This window comes from Pongo pygmaeus, chromosome 2, assembly GCF_028885625.2.
Source record: "Pongo pygmaeus isolate AG05252 chromosome 2, NHGRI_mPonPyg2-v2.0_pri, whole genome shotgun sequence".
Taxonomy (NCBI): Eukaryota; Metazoa; Chordata; class Mammalia; order Primates; family Hominidae; genus Pongo; species Pongo pygmaeus.
Genome location: NC_085930.1, coordinates 196228001 through 196243047, shown reverse-complemented (window position 1 = coordinate 196243047; position 15047 = coordinate 196228001). Strand labels below are relative to the sequence as shown.

Here is a 15047-nt window from a genome sequence, read left to right as displayed (position 1 = left end):
AAAACTCAATCCTGGTTAAATCCAACCCTCTGTTCTGCTCCACACCAGCAAACATGCAACTGAGCACGGCTAGAGAAAATTGTACAACAATGCTTACTGACTTCACTTCAAGTTCGTGATCACTAACTGCCAGGAGGTCCTTAATGCTTTTCAGAAATCATATGCTACTTTTCCAGTCTATTCATCTGGCACTCGCCCACTATTTGACTTCCTCCTTTCAATCTCACTCTCCTGTGATGAATTTGCTACTTGTTCGTGGAGAAAACAAAAGCTGCCAGATTAGAACTTCCTCAAACTCCCTAACAGAGCCCCCTTTATCTGCATTTATGTCCATATGCCTCGTTACTATAGATGAACTGGCTATGTCCAACACTTGCGATAACCAACACTTGTCCACTAGATCCTACACATTATTGTTTACTTAAGAAAGTTGTTCTAGAAAACCTCACCCCTTTGTTTAATCGATAACTATCCCTCTCTCAAAGATTACTCCCATCAACATATAGACACGCTGCTGCTCTTAAAAAGCAAAATCAAAACACCTCTCATGAGTCAAGCAGCCATGACCTGACCCTGATCAGTCTTTTAGCATCATTAATAGTGAGACATCTAGATAGTGTGTGCCTTCTGATGTGACGTGATATGAAGCACCTATGAAAAATTCTTTTTTTTTTTCTAGAGACAAGGTCTTGCTTTGTCACCCAGGCTGGAGTACAGTGGCACAATCTCCGTTCACCACAACCTCCGCCTCCCAAGTTCAAGCGATTCTCCTGCCTCAGCCTCCGGAGTAGCTGGGATCACAGGCATGTACCACCACGCCCTGCTAACCACCTATGAAAAATTCTTGCCCAGAATGTTTAATCTGTATATTATCAAGCCGTCATACACAATTCCAGTTTTTAGGAAATACAGAAGAAAGAAGAACAAGTTAAATAGCACCATAGGAAAATTATCAGACAAATCCAGAAGGTAGGACTTCCTATGGGACAACTGAACGGGTTTCATCAACAAGTAAATGGGAATAAAAAACAAATGGCTTCGCAGATATAATAATATGTAATATGTATACCTTGTCTGAATCTTGGTTTGATTCACCTTGGGGACAAATGGCGATATTTGAACATAGATTGGTTATTATATGATATTAAGAAATTATTGTTAATTTTGTTAGGTGTATAAAAGTATTATGGTCATATAAAGAAAAAGTCCTATGCATGTGAAGTAGTAAGAGATGAAATCTACTTTAAAAATCTACTTTAAAATACTCCAGTCAAAAAATAGATTCAGCAAATATGAAAATAATGCAATGTCATTTTTTGGATGTATTCAAATTAAGCTATGTAACAAGACTGATTTTCAAACTCCTTTCTTCTTAGACAATGATATAGTTTGGGAGAGGGGAGAGTTTTAAAGAGCTTGAAGAAAAAATTCACGATAGACAATTGTTTCTGTTTTACTCAAGGAATTAACTAAAAGATATATGACTTTAGAGAAGTCATATATTGAGTCATTCATTGCATGAATTCTAAATAAACTCCACTTCCCTGCCCTGACCCTAAACCTCTTGACTTCATTTCTCTTCTTTAAAATGCCTTATTTCTCTTTCCTTTACAGTGAAACTCCTTGAAAGACTGTCCATAGTCTTGTTTGCAATAGCTATCTTCCCACTCTCACTTGAACCCACTCCAACCAGGCCTCCCCATCTCCATGAACCTGATCTTGTCAGAGTCACAAGGACCTCCACGATCTCCACATTGCTAACCAAGTGGTCAATGTTCAGTCTTCATCTTATTCAGCTCATCAACAGTCCATAACTTCCTCTTCCTTGATGCATATTCTTCACCTAGCTTCCAAAACCTATACTTCTGGTTTTTCTCTGCCTTACCAGTAAAGCCTTACTGGTCTCGTTGCTGGCTCCTTCTCTTCTACCCCACTTTATGCACAGAAATGCCCTAGATCTGCCCTTTTTCTATACTCACTCTCTACTGCTTGTGAGCACCTTGTGGTCAGCTCTCCACCTACCCAGCCCCCTGCAGTTTGCACTCAATACCTGTTTGTTGAAGTGCACTGAGTCGGGAAAGTAGGTTCTGTCAGTGAGCTTCTACAGAAAGGAAGCCTTTGAAAATTTTTTTTGAGAAAAGAAGACGGGGCAAGAAGGGGGGCTGGAATAAAACACTGCACTCACTTCACTATTTACCCTCTTATCTATTATCTGTAGAGAGGAGGCAACATTGAGGAGCACAATGATTCTCAGACTTAGAGCACATCCAAATTATTAAAATCACTTGTTAAAATGCGGGTTCCTGAATTCTGTCTCAATCATTCTGATTCAAGTAGTCTGGGAGGTTGGGGGAATAGTGGGGGGAAGTTGGAAATCTGCATTTAATAAGCACCCCAGGTAATTAATTCTCAGGCAAGTGGTGAGAAACAGGTCGCTGAGAACAGTGCTACTGAAAGTGAGATCTGCAGAGAAGTGCTAGGCTAAGAAAGCTTTTCAAGATGCAAGATGAGAAAAGTACAGAAATGGAGTGTAAGTGACTTTTACAGTAATTTTAAGGAGTAATTTTATGCCTGTTAAATCAATACTTTTTAAAATGGGGCTTGTATTTCAAATGTCCTTTTTCTCATTTCATGATTCGGGAATCCATGCTTTTATTTATTTATTTTTTATTTATTTATTTATTTTTTTTTTGAGATGGAGTCTCCCTCTGTCACCCAGGCTGGAGTGCAGTGGTGAGATCTCGGCTCACTGCAAGCTCTGCCTCCAGGGTTCACTCCATTCTCCTGCCTCAGCCTCCCCAGTAGCTGGGACTACAGGTGCCCGCCACCATGCCCGGCTAATTTTGTTTTTGTGTTTTTAGTAGAGATGGGGTTTCACCGTGTTAGCCAGGATGGTCTCGATCTCCTGACCTCATGATCCACCCGCCTCGGCCTCCCAAAGTGCTGGGATTACAGGCGTAAGCCACCATGCCTGGCCCCATTTTTATTGTATTTTACGAAACTACTGATGTGAGAGGAATTGGGGAAAAAATTTGGTTCTTCACCACCAATAGTTTGAGAAGCCTTGGCTTTGGAGAAACAGTTCAATCAGGCTCTAGTCTCAAAAAGCTAGATTGAAATCCTGGCTTTTGTACCGTAAGTTATCTTAGGCCAATTAGTTAATTTCTGTGAACCTTGTGTCTTCATCTGCGAAGGATAACAATACTTAAAAGGTTGCCCCTGCAGGGCTGTGCTGACAATTTAATGATAGATTCTTATCACTTTATTTTAGCTAATAATGAATGAGCTTTTACTATGTGCTAAGTAATTTACAGGCAGTAAAGGTCCTGTAATTTGGTGAAGCTCATTTAATTCCTGCAGCAACAACAGTGCCCAAGGCAAGGACTGTTATCACCATGTGCTTCACAGAGTCCCCAGAGGAGCCTGCCCAGGCTGTCTGGCTCCACCACCCCAGCTCCTACCCACTGAGTTCTATCAAGTGGGAACCAACATGGGTCAAAATATTAATCATTTGTCAAAACATTTCTGACAAGTCACTATTTTGCTCAAAAGCACAGCAAAGGTCGGAAGCACGATATGCAACAAGAAACCGACTTGTAGCTGGTGAATCTGAGAAGACAGTGAAAGAAAGGAAGCCATGAGGGGCGCGCAGTGCCTGAGAGGCTGTGACTGTTAGCAAGTGTTTACCTGAGGACAGGCCCACCTGCACGGCTCATGGTGGGGAGGGGGAGATCCTGCCCAGAGCAAAGCCCTGAAGATAAAGGGCTTTCACTCCTGCCAAGGGTCTCTTACCAGAGATTACATCTTTTCCCAGCCAGGCAGCACTGATAATGAAGTCCTCAGAACATTTCCCTGAGTACATTTCTCCGAGTACATTTCCCCAGAGGTTTTCTAAGAGTCTGGAGAACAGAAATTTGTTGGGGGGTGTTGTGTCCCCACCATGAGGTCAGGCTGCGGTCCCTGACCAGAGCCAACCACTCGGAACTAATTAGGAGAGCTCTGAACTCCAGATTGACACAGCCATGGCAAAGGGAAATCATGAGCCATTTGCTACTGTTTTCAACCTTGCACCCCATGCACAGACAGAGAGACATGTATTCGTAGAAATATCTGCCTTCCTATTTGACGGGTGCCTGGCAAAAAGTAGGCCTTTCGTGCCCCATGAATTCCCTTTCTGTACAATGCCCACTCCCCACTACACACCCCAGCCTCAGTAGGCATCTCCCACATGCTCACCACACAATTTGCACTCCGCTTGGTAAATCAGCATTAAGCAGAGGAGAGCGCAGGAAGGGCCTATATAGAGAGTTGAAAAAACACTTCACCCCTCCCCAGCAACACAGCCACCCACTCTTTCCTCCACATCCCTACACTACACCACACCCCTATGCTACAGAGAGGCAGAGAAGGAAGAAAATGGGCCCGCCATCTCCTCAGAAAGAGGAACTGTCTCACCTCCTAATCTTTACTACACTGCTTCGATTTTTCCTGGAGTAATTTAAAGCAAACGCCAGACTTTGTATCAGTTTCTTGCTACCAGCTCTTCCCAACTGCGGATCCAACAAAAAATTAAGCCTTAATGTCCTAAGACCTCCATTGTATGCAATGCATCAACTAACTCCCATGGCATCTAGAATTACCTATGTACCACCCCTGGGAGAACCGCACCACCCCTGGGAGAATTGTACCACCCGGGAGAGAATTGTACCAACCCTGGGAGAATTGAGAACGTAGACCCTCAGATTCTCTACACTGTGAGACACACACACACAGACACACACACACACGCACCAGGTTCTGCCAGAGAATATACGAATATAAATAATAATTCAATATGATCACAATGCCATTATCACCTAATATCCAATTCACCTTTAAATTTTTACCAATTCTCTCAATAATGTCTTTTACACTAACCTGCTCAAAAGAGGATCCAAACAAGGACGGGACATTTTGTTAAGATGACTGGATGATGTGCCATTTTCAATTCTCTCTTATCTAGAATAGTTTGTCACTCCCTTACTTCTTTTCCATGGAATATATTTGTTGAGAAAACGAAGTCATTTCTCCCGTGGAGTGGCTTATGTTCTGAGCCTGGCTCACGGCTTCCTCAGGGTGTTGTTTAATGTTCTCCTCTCTGCTCTGTGTTTCCTTAAACTGAGTGTTAGATTTCAAGGCTTGTTGAGATTTGGTGGTTTCAAATTCAATGGTTCTCCCAGGCTTTTTTTGTTAAAATATATACACATATACTTTCTCTCTCTATATATATAATACACAATACACATATATGTGTATATATATGTGTGTATATATATAGAGAGTATATGTGTGTGTATATATACACACACACATATATACACATATATATAACATTTAGGCTGGGTGCCGTGGCTCATGCCTGTAATCCCAGCACTTTGGGAGGCAGAGGTGGGCAGATCACAAGGTCAGGAGATCAAGACCATCCTGGCTAACACAGTGAAACCCCGTCTCTACTGAAAATACAAAAAATTAGCCAGGCGTGGCGGCATGCACCTGTAGTCCCAGCTACTTAGGAGGCTGAGGCAGGAGAATCACTTGAACCCAGGAGGTGGAGGTTGCAGTGAGCAGAGATCATGCCACTGTACTCCATCCTGGGCGACAGAGTGAGACTCTGTCTCAAAAAACAAACAAACAAGCAAAACATGTATATATGTATATATATAAAACATATACATATATACCCAAAAGGATCTAAGTCCTGGTAGTCTAAGGGAGTTGGAGGTGAGGAAATGAATAGGGAAGGTTGAGTTCTTCTACTTTGTGGTGGCCCCGGGGCCTGTGAGAAAACTTACACCAATACTCATGCGATAGGTTCATTTTTTTTTTTTTTTATACTTTAAGTTTTAGGGTACATGTGCACAACGTGCAGGTTTGTTACATATGTATACATGTGCCATGTTGGTGTGCTGCACCCATTAACTCGTCATTTAGCATTAGGTATATCTCCTAATGCTATCCCTCCCCCCTCTCCCCACCCCACAACAGTCCCTGGTGTGTGATGTTCCCCTTCCTGTGTCCATGTGTTCTCATTGTTCAATTCCCACCTATGAGTGAGAACATGCAGTGTTTGGCTTTTTGTCCTTGCGATAGTCTGCTGAGAATGATAGTTTCCAGCTTCATCCACGTCCCTACAAAGGACATGAACTCATCATTTTTTATGGCTGCATAGTATTCCATGGTGTATATGTGCAAATTTTCTTAATCCAGTCTATCATTGTTGGACATTTGGGTTGGTTCCAAGCGATAGGTTCATTCTTTCAGCAAATGCTGATTGCCTACTGTGAACCAGACTGCAGACACAGCAGTAGAGAAACCAGCCAGAAATCCCTAACCCCTCCAGCACTCACCTTATAGTGAGGATAAATAAAGAGTCAAACATAAATCCGTGGTGCTTTGCAAGGAGATAACTGATATGCAGATAATTAGAGTAGGGAAGAGAGATAGGGACAGCTTGGAGTGGGTGAGGTGGAGATTTAAATCAGATGATCAGAGAAAGCCTCACTGAGAAGAAGACATTTGAGCAAGGGTTGGAAGGAGGTGTAAACCAAAAATAAAATCCTAAGCCCCCCACTAACCAACTGAATGGACTCCTTTTTGGCCACGGGCACCCCCAGAGAAACCTGGAAAACTGAATTCCCAGTCACGACAGAAAGGAGGTTACACCCTCATCATACCCCTCCCTTTTGGGGTTTAGGCACAAGTGACCAGCATTAAGGTAAAATAGAGATTGTAAGACTGACAAAACAGACCCTTTATGACAATAAGATACCAAACTATACACAATACCTAACGCCATGAAAGGCAAAGATTAAGTCATACCCTACAAACAATACAGTCTCATTAAATGGGTTTTTTAATTAACCCAGTAAAATGTAGCTTACTTTCCAACCTGACTCTGGTATAGTATCACATGACAGCAGACTCTGAAGGAAATTAAAATATTTTACCCCAAAATACATTTTTTTGACATATTTGGAAAAGGCTGCCAGACAGCCTTCGGACTGCAAAGCCGTCTTTGGTGGGGGAAACATGCATCTCCAGAGAATCGATATTAATGTCTCTTCCCTTGCTAAGCCTTTCCCAGATCTAGGAGAGATTAACTGAGAGTCAGACACCCAAAGGTCTGAGAAGAGACAATCACTATCTATTCACCCAGAGGGCTGCTATCTATGAGGCTCCAACCACCCAACCAAGGACCTTGGCCCCCACAACCTCCTTATCTTACTCAGGCATTCCTTCCTACTGACTTCAAGTCACTAGACAATAATTTGACTCTCTCAGCTACGGTTAGCTAAAGAATCCCTAAAACGCGCTTAAGACTTGTAAGGGCCCTCAGCCCTCCCCTAACCCTCAACCCCCCAAGTCCCTGTGTAGGGAAAACTCTCTAGCCATCTTTCCTCTGCTGTCACACCACAACAATCAACACAGAAGATGACTTATGTGACCATATGTGTGGGGGTCCCACCCCAACACCAAGCAGTGACACCACCTTGGTGTCCTCTAATTCAGTTCCAACACTATCTACCTGGAAATAGTGTCAGATCCTACAGATTGAGGGCTTAGTGTGCAAGACATCCCCCCTCCACCAGTCACAAGTCCAGGCCTCCAGAACTTCTTTCTGACCAACCAGCTTCCATTGGGGTTCCCCTCTCTGTGGGTTCAATTAATTTACTGGAGCAGCTCAAAGAACTCAGGGAAACACCCTACTTACATTTACTGGTTTATCATCAAGGATGCTGCAGAGGATACAGATGAAGAGATGCGTAGAGTAAGGTATGGGAGAAGGGATGCAGAGCTTCCACGCCCTCCCTGGTTGTGCAGCCCTACAGGAACCTCCTCCTATTAAGCTATCAGAAAGCTCACCCAACCCTGTCCTCTTGGGTTTTTATAGAAGCTTCCTTGACGTCAGCATTTCTTCCCCCAGGGCATAGGGTAGGAACCTCTCATGGGAAGGTCTTTTTTTTTTCTTTTTTTTTTTTTTGAGACAGAGTCTCGCTCTGTCGCCCAGGTTGGAGTGCAGTAGCATGATCTTGATTCACTGCAACCTCTGCCTCCTGGGTTCAAGCAATTCTTCCTGCCTCAGCCTCCCAAGTAGCTGGGATTACAGGCGCCTGCCATCACACCCGGCTAATTTTTCTATTTCTAGTAGAGACAGGGTTTCACCATGTTGGTCAGGCTGGTCTCGAACTCCTGACTTCAGGTGATCCACCCACCTCGGCCTCCCAAAGTGCTGGGATTACAGGCATGAGCCAGTATGCCTGGCCTCATGGGAGGGTTGTAAGGCCCACAGTCAGGCCAGAAAACATTAAAATCTTGCCTTGGGGCAGGTGAAAGGATGGCAGCAGAGAGATTGTTTCTTAGGGCCTGCCCTTGAAGTCTAAAAAGCCCAACATTCTAGCAAGACTGTAGCAAGGGCTATGGGGCTATGCGCCAGGAAACATGCGTGGAAACCAATACATAGTCCGGGCATGGTGGCTCATGCCTGTATTCCCAGCACTTTGGGAGGCCGAGGCAGGTGGATCACGAGGTCAGGAGATTGAGACCATCCTGGCCAACACGGTGAAACCCCATCTCTACTAAAAATACAAAAATTAGCCGGGCGTGGTGGCATGCTCCTGTAATCCCAGCTACTCAGGAGGCTGAGGCAGGAGAATCACTTGAACCCAGGAGGCGGAGGCTCAGTGAGCAGAGATCACGCCATTGCACTCCAGCCTGGGTGACAGAGCGAGACTCCATCTCAAAAAACAAACAAAAAAAACCACCAATACATATATCCTAACACCACACCCCCTCCCCCACTTTGAGATGTCTCACATTTTTTGGACAGAACTACCAGTTACCTTCCATGTACTGATTTCCAGATATCCTTGCCTATAATGCCTGTCTCCCTAAAATGTATAAAACCACACTGTGGCCCGACTGCCTCAGGGCCACTCACTCAAGGCTTCTTGGGTTTGTGTTTTCTCTAAGCTACAGTAACTCATATTGCCTCAGGATAAACTTCTTGAAAATATTTTACAGAATTTGGTTTTTCTGTTAACAGAGATGAAGGAGGCGACCATGCAGATTTCTGAGAAAAGAGCGTTGCAAGTAGAGGGAACAGCAAAATACCTACACAGGGGCAGCCAGATCATGTGGCGCCTTACACAGGTGTAGGGGTTTTGGCTTTCATCTGATTAAGACTTTGCTGATGTATGTTTCAAAGGCATCACCGGATGCTGCCTTAAGAATCAACTGTAATAAACAGCAGGTCTTATAGATGTTACCAAATTTAATCCTTACCACCACCCTGTGGGGTGGGGTATTAACAATCCTCTTTTTTAAATAAAGAAATTGAAACTCAGAGAGTTTTTAAGTCATTTGCTCAAGATGTCACTGTAAATGGTCAAACCAGGGTGTGGCCAGATTATTCGTTTTTTGTTGTTGTTTTTTTGTTTGTTTTTGTTTTTTTTTTTGAGACAGAGTCTCGCTCTGTTACCAGGCTGGAGTGAAGTAGTGCGATCTCGGCTCACTGCAAGCTCCACCTCCCGGGTTCAAGCAATTCTCTGCCTCAGCCTCCCGAGTAGCTGGGATTACAGGCACCCGCCACCACGCCCGGCTAATTTTTGTATTTTTAGTAGAGACGTGGTTTCACCGTCTTGGCCAGGCTGGTCTTGAATTCCTGACCTCACGATCCACCCGCCTCAGCCTCTCAAAGTGCTGGGATTACAGGCATGAGCCACCACACCCGGCTGACCAGATTATTCTAACCGACAAACTGGTCGTGCTCTTCATCCTATGTCCCTCTACTCAGGCCCTTCCAAGGGCTACTGCGAGCCTCTCTGCTTTATCACATCAACTACAGTTGCTAATCACTGTATTGACCTTCCGGTGACACCTGTTTACTCTGACCTGATCTTCATCTCCTTAATCTTTAGTGCACAAACCTCACCCTCATCTGGACCTTAGAACCCAAACTTTCTGTTCTTAGACTTAGAGTGCTTGACACCCTTTTGCCCCCAGAGGGTACCTCCACAAGCCATAGTGCCTCCGAGAGGGGCTCCATGTGTCCTAGCCGCCAGAAACCCTCTCCCATGAAGGACTCCCATTTCTCTAAGATCTTGGATTCTTAATGTGTGCCACCTGAGCTGCCACTTAATGCTCTGACCCCTCTTTCTCTTTCCTCATATCAGGGATAGCTGGCTGCCCCACCAGAAGTGTGCTCCTTCTGCCATATAGTTATTGCTGTCAATTACTGCCCAGAGAGGGATTGCATTTTACACACACACAAACACACACAGCATATAGATGGGATCATTTTACTAGTTATTGGTAAAGAAATGTGAGCAAAAATAACATACATCACTTCTGGGCCGAGATGGTTAAGATGTGAGTTTATTTGCTCTAGCAGCTAGCATTACCCTATAGAGCTACTCAGTAGAGACTTCCTGAATATTTATTTCTATGGTTTAAAACCATCAACAGAATATTCAGCTATAGATTTTTCATATCTCCTCATCCCAACATTTCACAATCCCAGTGAAATAACAGAAGCACACCCTAATTTAATCAAAGCCGAGAGGTCCTAAATTCTTCCACATCAAATCATACCTCTTGTTTCCCCCGATATGATTCCAAGATTTTGAAAGATGTTGTCAACTAACTTTAATTTAAAATTTGAGTTCTTATTTGTTATCAAATGAACAAAGATACTGTTGCCAATCAGAGGTTCTGAACGGCATGAGATTGCCACGACTACCACAGTCAGTTGATAAAAGTTTAGCATAAAACAAAGAAACTTGATTTTCTTGGCTGCACAGGTTTGCTGTGGTGAACACGCTTCTCCCATCCAGCTTTTCGAGATACTCAAGTGTCTGGTGGATCTCTGGAGGCCCTGGACAAGGGACTCTGGTTTGTGGAGCTTACTCCAATAATCATAACTTTGTGATTACAGCCATAGACACAATTCTTGCTTAGCATACCCCTGTGATGGCTAATACTGAGTGTCGACTTGACTGGATTGAAGGATGCAAAGTATTGATCCTGGGTGTGTCTGTGAGGGTGTTGCCAAAGGAGATTAACATTTGAGTCAGTGGGCTGGGGAAGGCAGACCCACCCTTAATCTGGGTAGGCACCATCTAATCTGCTGCCAGTGCAGCCAGAACAAAAAGCAGGCAGAAGAATGTGAACAGACTAGACTTGCTTAGCCTCCCAGCCTACATATTTCTCCTGTGCTGGATGCTTCCTGCCCTCAAACATCGGACTCCAAGTTCTTCAGCTGTGGGACTCGGACTGGCTTCCCTGCTCCTCAGCCTGCAGATGGACTATGTGGGACCTCACATAGTCCCATGATCGCGTGAGTCAATACTCCTTAATAAACTCCCCTTTATAAATACATCTATCCTATTAGTTTTGTCCCTCTAGAGAACCCTGGCTAATTCACCTCCCAAAAATCAGGTTCTACTGGTTGGCTAGACACAGAAGGGTGCTTAGAAAAACTACCCCCAACAGCCCCTAACTAGGCAAAATTAAGGCATTCTATGTTTCTCCAGAAGAATCTGATTTCATGTGTTTAGAAATCAGGAGAAAAACAATGTAAAATTACGATTTTCCTGGAGTATCAGATCAAACAGATACCAGCCTGCCTCTCCATCTCAGCACTCACCAGGCAAAGGCAGAGTAGCAGTTACATCGGAAACCTGCCTCCTCCGGGACACAGCAGCAGAGCTGTCAAAGATGGGCAAGGAATCAGGCTGCCCGGAATTCTCACATGCTAAGTTGCAAAGGAGAACCAAATGGCAACAAAACAGGAACGATTTCTAGTGAAATACCAAAGATAAGGATTTTCTCTGAAATCCTACTAACGTGGGTCTGATGATTCAAACTCCACTTTAACTGTGTCTTTAGTGAGGACAATGTCTACTAATGTCTTCTTAAACATCATGTCCTCCAGGAATTCCAGGGCTAGGGATTGCGCCAGGCGGCCGTTCTTTCCATCCATGTCCGGCGTGGTTTTCGTGTTATCAATCTGGGCAGGAGGAAGTCTAAGCCAGTCTTCCTTGACATTTTCTAATTGCCAGAATCACTGAAGTGCAACTACCTCTCCTTAAAGTCACCAAGGCAACAACTGTTTACCTCTCTCGTCTTAACAAACTGACGTCATTGCTAGAACCCGTCCAAGGCCAAACGGACCCCCTACAAAGAAAAAGGGGAAGGGAACATGAAGGAGAAAAAGGTTGTTCATGAAGCCATGAAGGTGAGTGGTATAGGTGAAGGGAACCACTTAGAACATTGTTGCTCTATCTTACCTGGGCATAATATCACCTAGGAAGCATTTTTAAAATATAGATGCCTGAAATTATCCTCAGTAGCTTCTGCTTGAATGGATCCGGACCAATAAACATCCAAATAGTTTGGAGGAATGTAAAAGTTCACAGAGGGTGGTCTTGGGCAGAATGGGAGAGAGGCCAGGCCTTTCCTCGGAAGGGAGAGGCAACACCAGTTCAGCCTAGGGTAGACATAGTTAATGAGTCAACACACGGCTCAAGCAATTAAAGTCCCCAGTTAACCCAGCCTCCTCCACAACCTAGGAAGTCTGCTGCCCAATAACAGCTCAGAGTTACTGAGGAAATGGCAGGGCCACAGCTTCAATCCAGGGCCCCAGGAATTTCAGGCTACACTGTTATCAACTCTGTCCTTCGGGACTCAAAGGGGATTGCCTGTTATGAAGACTTCACACTGATTAGTAGGCCAAAGTGAGTCAGTACTGCTGGACAAAGAGCTAATCACCCTTGCATTGAGGTGGGCCTTTCACTTCTCTCTCCTCTCCACATGGTGATCTTGTCTTGTCTTTGGTCACCAAATGAAGAGGCAGCAACATGGCTGCAGCTCAATCTCCTGGGCAAAGGGGCTGCTACCCTCTGAGCAATCCCAGGCCAAGCCCAGAACTCAACTTCTGCTCTTGGCCCACATCATTGCCTCCTGGGAGGCAGGGGCTGGTTCTCTGGGGGTTTTCACATTTGCTTCCTCCTTACCATACCTGAAGAACATTTTATATCTGCACTTTCTGGGTTCTTAATGGTGCATGTTGACCAACGTTTGGACATTTTTCTTTGGGGGACAGATCCACAGAAGTCATCACTCAATGGTTCATCTCAACCCCGAACTGCCTCCCCGCATTACTCTTTCCCTTCACTTTAGGTCCCCAAAGGCAGCCCCAGCTCCAGCCCATGTCCCTGGAGAAAGCTTCTCAGACTCTCCAGTGAGGAGTCCTCCACCAGTGTCGACTTCTACTCACACTCCTGACATGCACACACACTCTCCTGCACTCCCGCATGCTTCTCCAGGTGCTGCGTGTGGGAATCTTATTTTTCCAGTCAGAAAAATAAGATTATATCCCTTCTCTGTCTCCTTTTTAGCACTGCCAAGCACAGGATAGGCAAGTGGCACTTGATGAATAGAATGTCTGGCTGGCATCCACCGCGGGGGCTTGTGGTGTGTGTTGGGGTGGAAGATGGTTAGTTTGTAAACAAGAAAATGGTTTTAGACAGGAACCGAAATCATCAACCAGCATGAAGCACCTGCTGGGTCTGTGGCTCTGTACAGAAAGAAAGGAAGGATGAAAAGTGACTGTGATTGCCTCCTGGGGGGTTCCCACGTGCCAGGCACTGTGCCAGCTCTGGACATCCGACAGCTCATTCAATCTCACCACAGTCCTCCAAAGCCGGTACCGTGTTATCCTTTCCATCTCACAGATAAGAAACCTGAATCTCAAGGAAGTTAAAGGACTTCTGCTAGTAAATGGCAGGGCCAAGGTTTGAACCCAGAACTGTCTGAACACAGAACTGTCTGAATCCAAGACTGTACTCTTTTATTTATTTTTATTTTTTTTCCTGAGACAAGTTGTCACTGTGTCACCCAGGCTGGAATGCAGTGGCTCAATCATAGCTCAATGCAGCCTCGACCTCCCAGCCTCCACCGATCCTCCCACCTCAGCCTCCTAAGTAGCTGGGACTCCAGGCACACACCACGACACCCAGCTAATTTTTGTAATTTTTTGTAGAAACAGGTTTCATCACATTGCTCAGGCTGGTCTTGAACCCCCTGGGCTCAACCAGTCCACCCACCTCGGCCCCCCAAAGTGCTGGGATTACAGGCATGAGCCACTGCACCCAGGAAAGACTGCATTCTTAGCCTGTACTAAGATGATCATCTTGTTTGACCTGTGACTCTTTCAGCCAAAGCCATGCCCACCTAACCCTGGAATTTCAGTGATTTTCAGTGAATGAGGAAGGTCCCAAGCCCAGAGCACACTTAGGATGCTGGACACTTAGCATTTTATCTCATTGAATCCTCCAGCAGCCCTGGATCATTGCTAATATTATAGTTGACCCTTGGTATTTACAGAATCAACATTTGGGATTTTTACTTTTGAGAATAACTCCAAAGGTCCCAGACATGAAACAGCCTAAGTCTGCTAAGGAGTAATTATGAAATGTGTGCAGTAAGAAGCTCACAGGGGCCAGTCCCTTCGTATGCAAGAGAGTTCACACTCAGGCTGGAACCCAGTGTGCAGGGGATACTGTACCCTCCATGTATTAGGAAGTGACAGAAATACCTGTTGGCTTGTGAATTATGGCTCCCAGAGAAACAAAATTGCTAGTCCATGTTAGGGAGAATTTACACTCAGTGATGAATTTCCTTTAACAAATTTAGAAATCCCTACTGCCTTTTATTTGTGGAATCAATAAAGAAGAAAGCACTTAGATTTTCAAGTGTGCTTGATTGTATTTACGGTGTAAGGGGGAATTATGTGCTCTGGTGGCTTGTGTGTGATTTTGTCATCTGTCAAGCAAAAACAAAATGCCTCCTCTTAGGCTGCTGTACACAATAAATGAGATCCTGGCAACAATGACCATAAGGATGTTGATTTGAGAATTGGCAAAGATCTCAGGAAAAATCACTCAAGAACATCAACATTCTGACACACTGTGTCAACATTTTATAGATGAAGGAACCACAAATGGGAG

General features: G+C 44.5%; 1 protein-coding gene across 9 annotated transcripts in view; it reads right to left on the bottom strand.

The window, feature by feature from the left end:
* The window catches only part of ST6GAL1 (ST6 beta-galactoside alpha-2,6-sialyltransferase 1), a 152921-nt gene that overhangs the window by 48692 nt on the left and 89182 nt on the right, over window positions 1–15047 (bottom strand). Inside the window, exon 3 of one of the 9 annotated variants that reach the window (XM_063662501.1) lies at window positions 12327–12526. The exons of 5 other annotated variants lie outside the window; for them this stretch is intronic. The gene's annotated coding sequence lies outside the window, so the exon portion shown is untranslated. Of the gene's footprint in view, window positions 1–4236; window positions 4266–7750; window positions 7901–12326; window positions 12527–15047 lie in introns of those variants that run through there. 3 more of the 9 variants (XM_054480238.1, XM_054480231.2, XM_054480233.2) reach the window with 3 other exon arrangements.